This window comes from Urocitellus parryii, chromosome 4 (assembly GCF_045843805.1).
Source record: "Urocitellus parryii isolate mUroPar1 chromosome 4, mUroPar1.hap1, whole genome shotgun sequence".
NCBI lineage: Eukaryota > Metazoa > Chordata > Mammalia > Rodentia > Sciuridae > Urocitellus > Urocitellus parryii.
Genome location: NC_135534.1, coordinates 44,301,286 through 44,317,327, shown reverse-complemented (window position 1 = coordinate 44,317,327; position 16,042 = coordinate 44,301,286).

The following is a 16,042-nucleotide window of genomic DNA, read 5'->3' as shown; positions in this document are numbered from 1 at the left end:
AAGATCTACTGAGTGACCTAACACCAGTCCCAGAGAATAGTTGTTGATGGGAGGCCCTGAGAGACCACATGTTCCACTCTGCCATGGTTAGCCTCCAGGATAACAAAAGGAATGTCAAGCAGTTGTCCTTTGAAAATCATACCCTGACCATAACATATTTCAATACTTGCAAAATTGTTATTAGCCAAGTGTAGAAAAACCAGAGAATACAGATGAGCCAAAAGGGAGTAAATAATACCCAAGTGTCTGCCATTGGAAACAATTACCATTAAAATTCTGGTGTATTTTTGACTTGATATCTTTCTCTGCTAATTATGATCATTTTTAAAGAATAATACGATAGCTCATGTTTTATAGCTGGCTTTTGTTCACTTAATATTGTACCACAAGCATTGTTTCCTGATGATTTTTATGGCATTTGTATTAGTGATTTTTATAGTATTCTGTCAAGTAGACTTATATCTCCTATTTTAAAGCATTCAGATTAATTCCAGTTTTTCTCCTGTATGAGGAATAGCCTAACTAAATCCGAGTATCTCTGTTCAGGATAAATTCTCTAGAGTAAGGTCATTGTGTTAACGGACACAGTATGTGCAACATTTGCACCTGGTCCACGTGCTGACATACTTGCATTGGCTTAAGATGAAATAAGAGGGGCTGGGGTTGTGGCTCAGTGGTAGAGTGCTTGCTTGGCACGTGTGAGGCACTGGGTTCAATCCTCAGCACCACATAAAAATAATTAAATAAAGTAAAGATATTGCGTCCATCTATAATTTTAAAAAATTTTTTTGAAAAGATTAAACTCCTCTACTTTTTAAATGACCTGGAGCAACTATGTTATAAAGAATACTGTCTTGGTCCATTGGGGCCAGTGTAATAGAATGCCCTGGACTTTGGACTGGGACAACAAGCATTTATTTCTCACAGTTCTAGAGGCCGGAAAGTCCAAGATCAAGGTGCCACATATTCAGAGGGAAAATTTCTGCTTCCTGGTTCGTAAGTGACTGTCTTCACTGTATCCTCACGTGATAGAAGAGAAAAGAGCTCTCCCTTGGGACTCTTTCATAAGAGTACTGATCCCATTCATGAAAACTTAGGATCTAAGCTGTCCTGTGAGGAGATGCTTCTGTACAACCCTTGGACGGCAAAACACAGATGTATGACAAAAGGCCAAATATGAAGCAATTGGAACTTTCTGGTGGGAATGTAAAACAATGCCATGACTTTACAAAATAGCTAGCAGTTCATATGAAGTTAAACATGTATTTACCATATGCTATGGGTTGAACTGCATCCCTCAAGAAGGTATGTCAAAGTCCTAACCTTTGGTACCTGCAAATGTGACCTTAATTGGAAACAGGGTCTTTGAAGACATAATCACGTTAAGAAGAGATCATTAGGTTGGGCCCTAATCCAGAATGACTTGCCATCCTTACAAGAAGGACATTCGGACATCAGAGAAGGCCACGGGAAGATGCAGAGAGGTGGACTGAGCTATGCTGCCACAAGCCAAGGGCTGGGACTGGGAGTGTCAGAAGCTGGAGGAGGCTGGATAGAATCCTCCCTTAGAGGCCCTGGAGGGAGCACAGCTCTGCTCACACAGGACACAGGACGTCTAGCCTCCACAACTGTAGGACAATACATTTCTGTCATCTTGAGCCACTCATTTGGGGTACTTTGTCCTGGCAGCCCTAGCAAACTAATATACCAGCTCAGGACTCAGAACTTCCATGCCAAGGTGTTTAATCAAGTGAAATGAAACCATGCAGCTTCACAAAAGACTTGTTTACAAATGGTTGTAGCAGCTTTGTCCCTCCTAGACCCAGACTGGAAACAAGCCAGTAAAGGGATATGCACTTTGGGGTTCAGTCACACCATGGACTACTACCCAACAATTAAAATAAATGAACTACAGATAAATGTGGCAACACAAATGAATCTCAAAAACATTATACCCTGTCAAAGAGGCCAAACAAAGAAGATTGCAAATAGGATAATCCCATCTGTATGAAATTCTAAAAAAAAAAAAAAAAAAAAAAATCAGGGCTGTAGTGACTGAAAGCCAAAAGAAGAGCTTTGAGAGTAATGGAAAAATAGAAATGTCTATATCTGGATTGTGGTGGTGGTGGTTACAAAAGCATCACATTTGTTTAAAAAAATAATAACTCTTATAACACTTAAATGGGTGCATTTTATTTTACCTAAATTATTTCTTAATGAAGTTGCTCTAAAAAGGACCGCTATTTGTTCAGGGTTACACAGTTCTGATGGCCAGGACAAAACCTGCATCTCATACTCAGTCTTAGCTCAAAGGAACGAGTGGGAGACAGTCCTACCTACCAGGTCCAGAGTTGGAAGCCAGAAGATTTGCAATGTGGGCCCTCTTGGCACCCCTGGTGAGCCTTGTTCTGGAAGACATTCTTCACAGCTCTTTTCCAAGGGGGACATCTTTTCTCCAGGGTCCCGTAAGAGCAGAGATAAGAGAGAGTTTAACTCAAGCATCATCAACACACCAGGCCCCCTTGGAAAGAAATGGGGTCCACTTCCTGGGAGATGAGGAGTGGGGGTTCCAGAATTTGTGATGAGACGCATTACATGCCATGTCTATAGGACATGAATGTCCTTGGCCATACCCCGACGGGCCTCCAAGGCTGCTGAGATGCCTACATCAGGGAGTTCCAGACTATGCCCTTGGGAGGAAGTATTGCTGAGAGCTCAAGAGTCCCCTTTCACATTATGCTTGCTGAGCCTTGGTTTCCTCATCTGTAAAGAGAGCACGTGATACCCACTTAGAACGGTCATTGTGAGAAATAAGTGAGATGGTCCTTGTGAGGCACTCAGCACCATGGGGCATGAGGTAAAGGCCCACTGCATGGGAACTTCATTTATAACTTGAGCTATCACAATCCTCATTTAAGAGCCCAGAGAGGAGTCTAATGGAAAACAGAAGCTAGGGAGATCAGCCAGTTATCTACCTTAGCCTCACACAGGGCAGATGGTAGCCTTGACAGATGGCATCTGTTTCTAAAAGCCATTTCTGGCAGAATGAGTCACAAAGCTTAACAGGATATGCTTTTTCTTCCAACCTAGCAGGATGAGTTTTTAATTAGGCAGGACCTTTGAGGACCTGAGGACCTGAGCACCAGAGGAAGGCAGTTGTAACTACATTCTGTGGGTAATAGTGGACCATAGAATATCCTAGAGCAAGGAGTGATCTTATCTGATAATAATTCTCATGCACAAAATGCATCTGGGATATTAACCTATTAAATGAAGTCTACTGGAAAAAAAATGCCATTTACACCACTTACAGCCCCAGCTAATGTAAGTTCTCATCAGCACCTTCACAGATTCAGGGGTTCTGAGAAGGAGTGCTTGGAGGGGTCTTGTTTCCCACCAGAACCTTCCAGGGCTGCTCTGGCCTGAAGCAGGCACAGCTGAATCCCAAGATAAGATCTGGTGGGACTGAGTCAAGGCAGCCTGGATCCCAACCTCTCTGCAGAGATACTGGAGATCAGCAGGGAGGGCTGCACATCTGGACATTTCTCTGCATAAATCAAGACACACACAGTGACCCTAGCATTGTGTGACTCAGGTTTGTGGACAAAGAACTATTGGTTTCTCCTTCTTTTTTTAATGTTTTTCTCCTCCACCCCCACTTCTCTCTTCAGTTTCAAAGCAATACATGTGTAAAACAATCACCAGCATAAAAGTATCTGTGATAAAAAGCTAGAGTGGCCCCATGACAGTTCTGGGTCCATCCCTACTGCTAGCTGTTTGTTACATGGTTTATGCATTTATGTGCATATATGTTCATACACAACCCCAGAGCATTTTTTTTAGCATAAGTGGAACCATCTTATACATAGACTCTCCACCTTGCTTTTTTGCTTGGCAGCTTTCCATATGACAGCACATATAAATGCACTTTGTTCTCCTTAATGGATGCAGAATATTCCAATCATTTGCATGGACTATAATTTCCTTAACCAGTTCCCTGTTGAGCATTTAGTATGATGCCACCTCTTTAAGGCTATAAAGTGTTGGGTTTTATTTGTGGAAGCTCCAGGGGAGGCAGAAGGCTGTCCAGTAGCAACCCCAGCTCTGCATAAGGCAGCTTCTCAGTCACCATCCTTTCTCCACACCGCCCTCCCCCCCATCAGCTCAGCCTCTCCTGTCCTCAGCCTTAATCACATGTGACACTTGGCTCAAGAACTACTGAGCAATGGAGGAGCTCCTTTCTGTCTCTGATGCGACTGCATTTCTTTAAGTGCTCTTGCTAATGTTTCGTGATGGACGGCGGCAAAACCTGGGAAATGTACCAGCCCAGACTCTGAAAGTATCTGCTGGTGCTAACTTAATGTATTCATTTATTCAGTGTGACAGTAAAGGAAGGAAAAAAAAAAGTGGTGTGAACACAGAGGCAAGTTTCAGAGGGAGATAAAGACAAGAGGGAAAGGACTAACATTTATTAACCCCCTACTAAGTGACAGGCATTTTACATTTTTAAACTCACAAATACTTCTCACAGGCTCAGGAGGTTGCTAGTAACATCCCCATTTTGCAGATAAAAAAACTGAGATGAAGGACCTTGCCTAAAGACATGTAGGCAGGCAGAGCTGAGATGCAAACCCAGTCATGCAGATAGCAAAACCTCATGCCGTTTCCAGCTCACTGTATTATTGAATGTCATAGGAAAGAACGAGGCATGACAAAAATAAAATAACATTTATTGGGCACTTACTGTACACCAGGAACCCTGGTGTACTAACATATTGGTGACAATCATCATGAATCATGACAATCATCATGAACATATTTGTAACAACATGCGAGATAGTAAACTCCCATTATACCCATTTTCCAGAGCAGGAACACAGGGCTCAGAGCACTTAGTTGCTCCCTTGTGGAGGTGCAATCCTGGCTGGCAGAGCTGGGATCTGAGCCTGAGTAGACTGATACCAGAGCTCCAGGGCACAGACACTCCCTTGCTCTGCCTTTCACCCGGATGAACAGACAGAAAAATTTTAGGGGTGACTACAGAGATCAGTTAGCAGCCTCGCACTCCTCTGGCCCTGGGGGGAGAATAAAGAGTGCGGCTGACTTGATGCATTGATGGGACACGGCGAGCTGGGTTCATTTCGGGGACACTGGACTCCGGAAGGCCTTTCCCTGCTGGGGCCCGGCAGTGTCAACGGGCCTTGCTGTACTGTGGTTATCTCATGTCACGGCTTCAAGTCAGGGTTCTCTCTAGATAGGAAACAGAAATGACAAAATGCAGAGCACTGAGAGGGACACCAGGAGTACTCCTTCTGGGAGGATGGCGGCAGGAGGTGCTCCTGGGCCAGTTCTCAGCAGCCAAGGCCACCCTTCCAGGGATCCTGTCCCACGTGCTTTCATGGAGGGAGCATCGGGCTTTACTGAATTCTCCAGCTCAGCACCCATCTGGCAGAGACCAGCAAATGCTTAAAACCCTGAGGCAGGAGGCAGCTTGGTGTTTGAGGAACAGAAAGCAGGTCACTGTGGCACAGTGCAGTGAGGGAGGGAGAGATGCACAGACGTGAGGTTGGGGAGGGAGTCAGAGCCAGGTCATGCCAGGTTTTCGGGGGCATGTTGGGGACTTTTGAGTAGGGAGTGATTTGATCTGATTTATGTTTAGTGTGATCTCTGGTTGCTAATGGGTGAGTAAAGAGCAAGAGGAAGGAGGAGGACAGTCAAGGGATGAGCCTGGGGACCTGGCTACACCCATATCAACTGGGGTCCTGTTAGAAACAGACCTTTAATCCCATCCCCCGCCAGACCCTCTGACTCAGAATCTGCACCCCTGGGGGCTGCTGGAGGAGGCCTGCTGTGGGGAAGACTATGGTGCCTTGGGCCCTGGTGACAGCTGGGAAGGAGCTAAGAAGCCATCAGACTCAGGGAATAATCTGCAGATGAAGCTGACAGTATTGGTTATGATTTGGATGTAGGGTGTGTGAGAAAGAAGGATCAAGAATATCATCTAGGCTTTCTGCCCGAGCCCCTGGGTGGCAGGAGGCACCATTTATTCAGCTGGAGCACTGGGTCGGGAGTGGGGGGACTTGTTGGGGAGGCAGAGCTGAGATTCAAACCCAGTCACGCAGATAGGAGAATTGAGAGGTTTCTCTTGCCTGTGATGCACGTGAGACACCTTCTAGACATCCAAGGGGTGCTGTGCAGTAGGAAGTTAGTTCCACAGATTCAGAGAGAGGGGAAAGGCTGAGGGTATAAATCTGAGTATTAAAATCCACGAAGACCCTTAGAGAGTATATGTTCAAGGTCACAGAGCTGGAAAGCAGAGGAGCCAGAATATTGAAAGGTCCCTGCCTGATACTAGTGTCCAAACTTTGAACCACTGACCATGCACAGCATCAGACCCATGCCATATAGTCAGAGGTGGAGCTGGCCACGAGGATGCTTCTCGCTGAGCACTTTGAACATAGACTTCAGACCCTTGGATCCCCTCATTGAGCAGAAGAAGGTCTCTGGGTCTGGGTGAGTCCTGGCAGTGTGCTGACATTAGAATCAAGTATATTCAGTTGAGGCTAGGTAATAATTTCTGTCCTAGGGAGACAGAAACCAGCATTCAACAAACACATCTTTAGCAGCTCAAATGTGCTTTACCCTTTTAACACTGTGCTCTGGAAATACTTTAGTGAACGAAATAGAGATGTCCCGGATTTTATGATACTTCTAGTCCAGTGGGATCAGTAGAAAATAAAGAAAAAAAAATAAAGAAATGTTTGTGTGTGAATTCAAGTTGTGACGACTGGAAACAGGAGAATCGAGTTATATAGTGGGTCAAGGAAGGTGACAGTAAAGAGTTGGCATTTAAACCAGAGATCTTTGGGATGAAAATGAGCCAGCAGGATCCAGGCAGATGGATGTACATGAAGACCAGGTGCTGGCCAGAAAGAGGGTAAATGTTGGAGACCAATTCAGGCAAAGCAAAGGAAGCAAGGGAGATGTGGCCAGGTGGAGCAGGACCTCATGGGCCCTGAGAAGGGGTCTGATGCACTGGGAAGCACTAGATAAGGGTGTTAAGTGGGCATTGGCAGGGTGATTGATGGTCATGTACTATGACTGCTGATATGGAAAGATGGCTTTGGCTCATGGGTAGAAAGTGGTTAAGGAGAACAGTGGTCAAAGCAGAAGCAGAGCCATGTCAGGAATCCAGGCAAGAACTGAAGGATGATGGTAACCCGGGGTATCCAGGCACACAAGGGAGGTATATGTGGGAGAGAGAATCAACAAGACAAGCTGATGGACTGACCCAGGCAAGAGAGAGAGGGTGGAATCGAGGGTGATTCACTAGTCAAGACCTCAGTGTCTTTGAGACACTGAAGACGAGAGGCCCAAACCAGACTTTCTGAGTTCAAATCCTGACCCTGCTGTTCATTAGTGGTATGACCCTGGGCACGTGACAAAAATCCCTGAGGGCCTCAGTTTCCCCAACAGTGACATGGAGGCCATCATAGTTTCTACTTCACGGGGATTTTGTGCGATTTCAATGTGTTGCTCTGTGTAAAGTGCTTAGAATAATACCTGCATGAAGCGAGCATTACATGAACGATTGTAGTTATTGTTAATACTGGTCTATTGATTATTTCTCTGCTTGCCATTCGGAGATTGAGCCTTTCAAGGCAAACAACCCTTGTTTGGAAAGAAAATGTTCTGGAGAGGAGCGTGCACCCCAGGCATCCCCCTTTCTCTGTGCTTGTGTTCTCTTCCCCAGCATGAGCTTGGCAGGCCACGCAGCTCAAAGCAAACACAGGTTCAGCGCCCCAGAAAATATCAGGTTAGGCAGCACAGCGACGGCCCAACACCACTGCTGGACCACGGGAAACTGGCTGGCTTCATGCTGACCTCATCAGGCCACTGCGTCCCAGGGGCGGTTCCCGCTGGGCTGGCCCTCTCCATCACCTGTCTGGTCCCTTTTCTGGTGTGGCTTGGGATGAGTCACCACTATCACTCACCACTTCCTGGCCTGGACATTATGATTTGCACGTCCCTGAGGCTGACACTCAGGTGACAACCAAGATGTGGAGTCCAGGAGCAAGAAAGTGGAGCTCGGCAACATCAGGAGGGACTAGAGGTCCGCAGGGTGCTGGGAGGAGGGGAGGGCCAGCCCATGAGCAGGGAAGCCAGCAATAACGCAACTGTGTCCAGGTCAGACGCCTTGACTCAGGGTCCTCAAGCCTTTTGAGCCCGTGGCCACCAGCCTAGAAAATCTGCACAAGGCATATTGCCGAAATGACAGGCGGGTCTGTTTGCTTTCTAAATATAAGCTTACAATCCTGAGTATGATTTCTAATCTGAGCATGAGTGGCCAGTAGAACATAGATATTTGCAATTCTAACTAGAGCAGTAGCAATAATCACAGAAGGTTTTTGTGTAAATGTTCTGGAAAATGGAGCTTTTGTGCAGTGTCACTCTTTTATTGTGGTAAAATATATATAACATGAAATTTACTGTTTAAACCAATTTTAATTGTACAGGTCAGTGATATTCATTACATTTGCATTTTAAGGCAACCATCACCATCATCCAGAGCTTCTTTACATTCATAAATGGAAACTCTGTACCCATCCAACCATCACTCTCCCCTGTCCCCATACCTCCACCTCTGCACCCACCAGTCTCCTCTCTCTTTGAGTTTGACTACTTTAGGTACCCGGGTAAGTGGAATCTTGTGGTATTTGTCCCTTTGTGCCTGATTTATTCTACATTAGTACATTGTTGTAGCATATAGCAGAATTTCCTTTCTTTTTGAGGCAAAAATATATATATATATATATTGTAGTGTATAGATTGACCCCATTTTGTTGGTCCACTCAAGTGTATCTGGTGATTGGTTTGCTTCTGTTTTATGGTGATGGTTGTGGTAATAAATAGTCTTGAGGTTAGACCCGATAAGATGATTCAAAGTAAGAAAATGCCATGACTATAAAAGGCCTGTCCAATATTTTGATGTGTAAAATCTTCTTGAATCTAAGGTGTAAAGGTAAGAATAGAAGTTCAAAGACCAGTCAGACCTGAGTAGTAATTCAAACCTGAGTTGTAATTCTGGCTTTGTCACCTCACTAAATGTGTGGTTCGAGACAAGATCCTTAACTGTCCTGTGTCCCAGTATCCTAAGTGTGTGAAGAAATGAGGACATTATGCACAGTGTGGGCAGTTATTATACTAAATGAGAGAACAAGTGTGAAAATGTTGGGCAAAGCCTGACAATTAATGGGGTCCATTTCATTTGTTTTCATTGTATCCATCCAATTCAAATAATAATCTGTGGTGAGATAGGGCATTTGACATTTCCTGCATATAATAGAATTAATGAATGACAGAAGTCAGACTGGAACTCAGGTCTCCTGACTGAAGTGAGAAAACAAATCACACTTAACATACACATCAACCAATCCATTGCTGGTGGTTGCCAGAATGCAATAGGAAAAAGTGCTGTGCTTGATTAGCAATGTCCACCATGAGTGTGGAACTGGGAAGTGACATAGCAGCCACCTATCTGCTATATCTGGTCTAGATGGTAGTTTAAATGGCATCTCTTTATTGAGAGAGAGAGAGAGAGAGAGAGAGAGAGAGAGAGAGAGAGAGAGAGAAAGAGAAATGTCACTTTCTATGTACATTTTTAGACAGGTTTATTGTAAAGATAATAGAAACAAAATGATCAGGTGACCTTTAGATTTCTACCTACCTCCAAGACCAGAAGGTTCTTGTTCAAAGTGCGTTAGAAGAATATTTCATTTGGCAGCTGATCCCACTCCAGAAGACTCATGGCTGTGGTCAGTTACTTTCCATTTCCCAGGGCGGCCTCACTGTCCACTGGTGGATGTGGCACATCTTCAAGGGTGGCTCCATGAGCCAGGTGGTGCAAACATCTGATAGGGAACAGGTTGAGGATCCTACATTCGTTGTATGTAGGATCAGATCGGTGCAAATTCAGGAGAAAATGGAATTGTCACCTCACCTGCCTTTCAGCCTTTCGGACTCTGGGTGGAACTCAGCTAACCAGGGACCTTTGTGTGCCTTGGACAGCTGGTGACTCCAGGAATTCCTGCCCAGGAGCCCTCTTTCCATCAACCTCCTCATGATGAAACTGTCCTCACCAGCTCATGGATTCCTGCAGCAGCATCTTCTGTCTCACCCATGCCTGAGACACTCACTCAGGCTCCAGGTCCAGGAACAAGTGGCCTTTGTCCTTTGTCCACCTTGGCTGGCCTGGTGTTCTCCCCTCTATATATCACGTTTTCTTGTTTATGTGACCCAAATTCCAACTAGGGCCTCCCTGGCTCAGAAGATTGCTTATAATTAGCTTGAGTGGCACATTTCAGCCCTCTGGAGGTCCAAAGCTCTCCCCAGTTTCAATCACTTCCTGGTTGGGGTAGTGGAAAGGAAAGGCCATTCACCCAGGACCCCAGATCCCACACTCCTCCTCTGAAATTGAGTGGTCCTTTTCCCGCTCTGCCCATACTGATTCTATTCTGTATCATATTTGCTCAGCTGGAAACTTAGTCTAGCTCACACAGAACATATAGACGTAAGGAGTGCACTGAAGATTTACTGGACAGAGAGAGAGGAAATGTATTTCAGAGTTCATATTGAATGACTTCATATTGAATATTAGATATAAATATTAGATATCAATGGTTAATATTAGATATTGTGTGTGACCAATAAAAAATAACAAAATCTGATGTTTATGGTGTGCTCATTGTATCCTAGGCATTGTGCTAAGCATTTTTGTACGTTATCTGGTTTGACTATCCTCGTAGCCCTATGAATTAGGCACTCCTGTTATGTCCAATTTACAAATACAACTGAGGATTAGTGAGGACAAGAAACTTATCTGAGTTTACACAGCTGGTGAGTAGCAGCGTTGAAGAATTGGACTCCGGGCAGTGTGACTCCAGAGCTTCTAATCCCTGCAGTTCCTGCGGTCGCCTGCCTCCCACCCAGCTGATCTGTGCTTCTCTTTGTCTGCTGCATTACCCTACAGCGCCCCAGCCTCACAGGGTCCTGGGAACATATTCCTTTTTCTTCCCACTCTCATTTCTTATCCTCATCTCCTTCCTTCCAGACAAGCATGGAAACTCCAATATTCTCCCTTTATTATTGACAACAATTTAAATCCCCCCAGGCCCTTTGCTCCTAACCTCCTCTTCCGCCTCAGATTCCATCAAAGTTCTCAGCAGAACATAAGGGCTGCACAGAAAATAACATCCGCACACCTTTGATGCTAGGCGTGTGGACTCACCTTCTAATACACGGGTTTCTGCTATAGGGCAGGGGTGACAGCCATGTGGCATGTGGCTGCTACTCCCCACTCCCACATCCATGGCCGGCATCACCGACTCCTTCCTGCAGAGCCCAGACACAGCTCCAGAACCCACAGCACAGAGCTACACAAAGCCACCACCAGCTGATCTGGCCTTCCTGCATGAAACAAAGCCTCCCTCCTTCCTCCTGTGGGCTTCCATAACTTTACAGGCAGGGGACCAGATTGCCCTCAAAGGAAGTCAAAATCCAATCTCAGTTATTGGAGGAAACTAGAACTTGATCATTGGGGGGGGGGGGGGCTTAGGCTGAAATTAACTCCTAGCTCTGGGCCTCCCTCTTTTTGAGCCCTGGCTCTTTGGGCTGAAGGCTCTTTTGAGTGAAAAGACAGAGTTGATCCTTTATCCTGTGGCTGCAGGTCCCACAGCTGGGCAGCGAAGCAGTCATCTGGGACTTCAAACTGAAGACGAACCAGATCCGCTGGTTTCCTGGGACTGCCTGTGTTTCCCTGTTGCTATCCCTGAGCTCTCAGTAGTCATGTTTCATATCCCTGCCTGAGGATGACTGGTCTGCAGGATATTAATGGGGAGGTCATGAGTCCAAGCTTAATTCAGAGCCATTTATGGGAGAAGCACTCTCCAAGCCAATGTGATAGTAACAGTCCAGAGAAACGACTCTCCCAGAACAGGAGCTGAGTCCCCCATGCTTCCAGCTCCCAGCAAGCCTTGAAAGGGGGCAGGTGATAGAGCTCTGAAGCTCAGCAGAAACTGAATGTCAGTACCACCCAGTTCTGGGGCCTCAGCCCACCTGAGTCTGACCCATTAGCTACACCTTCAGGGCTTCAAGGTGCCAGAAAGCCCTTTCTGTGGAAGAGAATGTCAACTCCACCTACTCAAGCAAGGAGAGGCGTGGATGAACATTTACTGAGCACTGACTGTATGCTTGCCATGTGTTAAACATTTTTATAGCTCATATTCCATTCTTAGAGCAGTTGTTTAACGACCACCACTCCTCAGAAGAAAAACCAGAGCTCAGAGAAATTTAGGAGCTTAAGTCACACAGCTAGTGAGTAAGCAGTAGAGCTGGAATTCAATCCTAGGTATTGTGAGACTCAAAGACAAGGAGTGTGTTTTTACCTATGTCACATTTCCCGTGGGAGCAGATGAGCAAGAGGTAACCCCAGGCCCAAGAGTCTGAGGCTAAGGATTGGACAAATGCATAGCCACTGTGGGGATCAGCTCTACTTGAAAAGGACAAAAGCCACCACTCAAACTTGGAGGACACAAGAGCTTGCTGGTGCCCACTTCAGGAACAGCAGCTCCTGGCCTGTGGCTCTCTGGGCTGCAGAGAACAGGCCAAGATCCTCTTTTTCTCCCCAGCTCCCTGTCCCTGGCACTCCTATGACTGGAGCCAATGTGTTTCCAGGCAGCAGAGGCCAAGGAACAGATGGCATTGAGGGGGCTGTTGACTGACATCCCTGCTGGAGCTTCCTGACAGCTCGGGAGTCCCTCCTCCTCCCCACCACACCTCCCTCCAGGAAGCTCAGTCCAGGAAAAGCCCTGTGGCTCCGTTTTCTAAGGAACTGCCTTCTGTAAAATGGAGGTGTCAATATTCATCTGAAAAAGGTTTTGCTCATATTAAACCCAATATACGTAAGAGCCCTATGAGGTTCTTGCCTCTTGAAGGAGTGGAACTGGCTGATTGAATTCACTTCATAATGAACCATTTGGCTTCATGTTCTTATCCCTCTTCTCATAAGGACCTTTTATTAATAAACCAAACTATGAGAAATGAGTATGATATTTATGGTCAATTACAACGACAGTTGAAGATGGTTTCATTCTAGGATTATGAATCACAACATTTTTTTTCAAAGAATGAAATGTGATTACCATCATCTTCTCCATCATCCTCCCACGGCCACCCTAAGATTTTGTATCCCGGGCCATGACCCCTTCACGTTGTAAGTTTCAAGTCCCCCACGTGCCTACAAGTGAGGTATTACACACCACCTTCTGCAAATAAAACAGTTTCCAAGAGGTTAAATAACTGTGCAGGTTCAAATAGTAAGTAGCAGGGACAGAATGTGAATCTGTTTCTCTTTCCACTCTGTCTGCTGGCTTCTAATATTTCACAGGGTGGTTCAGTCCCACCAGCTGGGATTCTGATTCTGCCAGTCTGGGGCAGGGCCCAACCCAGACAATGAATGCCAGATGCACATCATCAATATCTGGGATTGGCATAGAAAGGCCGTGTTGAGCCTTTGCAGAAATCAGTCCCTGGTGGTGACATCATAGTCCCCACCTGGCTGAAGTTATTCATAGCTCCTCCTCCAGCAGTCTGAATGAAGCAGAGAATGCTACCCAGTCCTGGGTTAGCTAAAAGCACACAGCCTGTGAAGCAGCGGTTCATGACCTCTGGGCCTAGAATAGTGTCATGCTTAGAAGAACCCACTCCAGAGGTCAAAAGGAATTTCAACATAAATCAAGTTCTTTACCACCATGAAAGAGACTTAAAATCCAGTCTTTCAACTCTCACAAGGATACCTGGGCTGGGTGGCCTGAGTCCTACATGTTTGCTTTCCCCCGTAGCCAAGTAGGCTCCTGTTAGATTGTAGGACTTGGAGCATCATGATACTTGGTAGATCCTGTTGGCCAAGGCTGAGGTGGCGCTTCCTTTCCAACTTCAACCCCACCCTACTGTGCTTCTTTTAGTTCTAGACTACGCTGAGACCTTCACACATGATGGCTGAGGCTGTTTCTTGCTCAGTGCACCCCTACCTCCACCCCCACCCTTTTATAACCTAATGAGACTCTTTCTGGCCTTTCACCTTAGAACCATTTAAAGAGCTTTAAAAAATATCCTGATGTTCAGGTCTCATCCCAAATCAATAGCATCAGGATTTTTGGAGTGAGGCCTGACACGAGTATTTTTGTATTTCCCGGCGGGTTGGTTATTTTTACATGCAACCAGTGTTGAAAGTTGCTGATTCTCGATAATTCCCACTTGATTTAAATGTCACTTCCTCCATAAGTCCTTCCCCAGACTCTCTCCCACCCCACCCAACTCCCCCACCCCCAGACTAGAGTCAACCCCTCTTTTTGTCCTCATTGCCAATCTCCCCCAAGAAGCTGCTAGCTCTGTGAGATGGTGATGGGGTCCACCTCAACCACTGCTGGGACCTCCGCATGGGGGCCTCACACAGAACATGCACCTGTTCTTATTTGCTGACTGATAGATGATACATATTTTCAGAAGTTTAGCCATTGTTCACTGCTACCTGCTCTGGGTCAGATTCTGTACTGGGTTCTGGTGAGTGAAAGCTCAGTAAGACCTTATCCTTGAGATGTTCAGGGTCAGGCAGAGAAGAGAGACATGTGAACTATTACCTACAATGTGGCATCTGACCATGGGCACCTGTGGAAGGTTGGAGACTTATTCAGGCCAAAGGACACCAGCAGGAATAACTGGTACCTAGGAGTATGTTTGGGAGGCACAGGAGGTAGGAGAAAGGGAGAATATGAGAAGGCAACTCAGTTGATGTGTTGTGGGGCCCAGGACTGGGACTCGGAGGGCTGGAGGAGTGATCACCCTGATCCCCTGTGCCCAGCACAGGGCCTGGAACATACTGGGTGCTTGTTAACAGCTTGTGGAGTAAGAAAGAAAGAAGGAAAGAAGGAAGAAAAAAGGAAGGGAGGGAGGAAAGAAGTCTATGCCTAACCTCTGAGGAACTGGAGAATTCACTAGCAAGCACTGGTACGTATATAGACTTCTTTACCCTGATGTTAGCTAAAAGCACACAGCTTGTGGAGCACTAGTTCATGGATTTAGGGCCTAGAATAGTGTCATACTTACAAGAAAACAATTCAGAGGTCAAAAGGAATTTCAACATAAATCAAGTCCTTTCCCACCATGAAAGACACTTAAAATCCACAGTTTTACTTGCTAGGTTTTTTTTTTTAGCACCCCTGTCTACTGCCCTTACACTTCTAAGTTCCCTTGGAGTGTGTCTTAGCCAGAGCTTCCCGGACTCCCTAGACCAGATCCATAGGCTCATCACCTCTTCCTGCCCCTCTCCTCCCTGGTCAAGGGGACAACACTGGCAAAGCAGGACCCTCCTGAGAGATGAAGGATCAGGGGAAAGAGCAGGAAGGGAAGCGTTTTGGAGTGTCCAACAGAGCACTCTCTGTGGCATCACCCAAGATCTCTTACTAAGTGTCATTTCCATCCATCATTTTAAAAACTAACCTTGGGTTCTACAGCCCTGTGATTTGAAGTGTGTTTATAGCTCGATGATGATCTCCCATCATTTCAAGTCCAGGGTGGAGTCTGCCTCTTCCTGTCTGTCCTAATTCAAGCCCTTGACTCATCCCTGTTTTGAAGTTGAAGGGACGCTGAGCCACCTTGCCCTGGTGACCTAGCTGTGGCTGCTCAGCACTCAGGCCCTCTCCCTCCAACTCACCTGCTCATGAAATCAGAGGTGAGGCTCTGGCTCCCTGGCTGTCTCCCCAGGAGATGAGACTTCCGTGGAGGCCAAATGCATGCCACTGAGAATAATATCCTGACTCATTCTGGTTGAGCGTTTCCTTCGATGCTGCAGAACTATGGGAGATAATTAGGAAACCCCGGACTTTTCTCTTTCGTCCATCCTCTTGGCATTCCAGTAAAATGAAGAAGAATAGACAGATGGATGGACAGATGGATGGATGGACAGGTGACAGCCACACATGGCAAT